Below are 1,301 nucleotides of genomic sequence, written 5' to 3' on the forward strand. Positions count from 1 at the left end.
GAAATTTGAACTAGTTCAATAATTAATATAACTAGTTTATTTAGGTATATGAGATTTGAACTAGTTCAATAATTAATATAACTAGTATTTTTTTAGTAAGAAAATTTAGGTATCTGAGATTTGATGATCTAATTAAGATATTATTTGTTAATGAGTTTTTCTGTTTATTTAATTTTTTATATATTTTAAGTTTATATAAATGTTAGATTAATGTCGAATATTAGATGAATTAGATAGAAAAGTTAAATACATAATAATGTCAATTGTTAGAGATGAATATAGTTAGATATATTAATGTCAAATGTTAGATGAATATTTATTTGGCTAGATATTAATTAATGTTAGATAGTAATAGGTGTTTAACGTTTCACCTATATGAACATAGGACAACGAGTTCATCTGCGGCAGCTATCGCTATGAGCAGTCCGTCCGCGACGCGCTCCGCAGCGTCTTCGCCGGGCACAACGAGATCCTCAACGTCTGGAAGTAAGTCGCCGGCCATCTGTTTCCTGATGAATTTTCTTTCTAGCTCAATGTGATCGGATCTGACTAGTACATTCAGATTTGCTCTTGTTTTCTTTTCAAATAGTACTAGTAGTCTATATTCCAGCTGTGCAACTACCTGTAGCCACTTGAACCGATGAGAATTCTTCAAGCCTACCTATAGCCACTTGAAAAAATGTCTATCTTAGATCTGCTCATCTAAAAAATCCAAGTGGAGTAGTATACTGGTAGTGTAGTATAATAATATTATCAAAAGGTAAATGCCCAGATTATTTAGCTCTGTCAGATAAATACTCGTCGAAAGTGGGCTCCTATCAAAATTCATTTCCATTATAATCTTACTCATACAATATTCACACCATGTAATTTTGGAAATATATGCTCATATCTAGTTCTGCATAAAAAAATGACAGTATTGACATTTTATAAATAGTTTGTTTGTCTTTCTGTTTATTTTGTTACATTTTGCAGGGATAAAGTGATGAAAAAGAAGAAAAGATTAGTAGAAGATTGGTTTTAGAATTTTCTTTTATTTCCTTACAATTTTCCTTTTATTGGATACTTGTAAAGACATTGTAATATTCTTACTATAATAAAAAAATATGATTCTATTTCATTTTTTGTTTTAAAATTATTTTCTTTATAGGTTGTTTTCTGTAAATTTGGATTTTTTTTTGTTTTCCAAATACATTATTACTGGCGCATCATCAACTAGTGCGCCATTAGTAAGCCAGAGCACATGGATAAATATGGCCCCTGGGAAGCATACTAATGGCGCACCGTGGGATATACTAATG

This window comes from Triticum dicoccoides, chromosome 1A, assembly GCF_002162155.2.
Source record: "Triticum dicoccoides isolate Atlit2015 ecotype Zavitan chromosome 1A, WEW_v2.0, whole genome shotgun sequence".
NCBI classification, from domain to species: Eukaryota; Viridiplantae; Streptophyta; class Magnoliopsida; order Poales; family Poaceae; genus Triticum; species Triticum dicoccoides.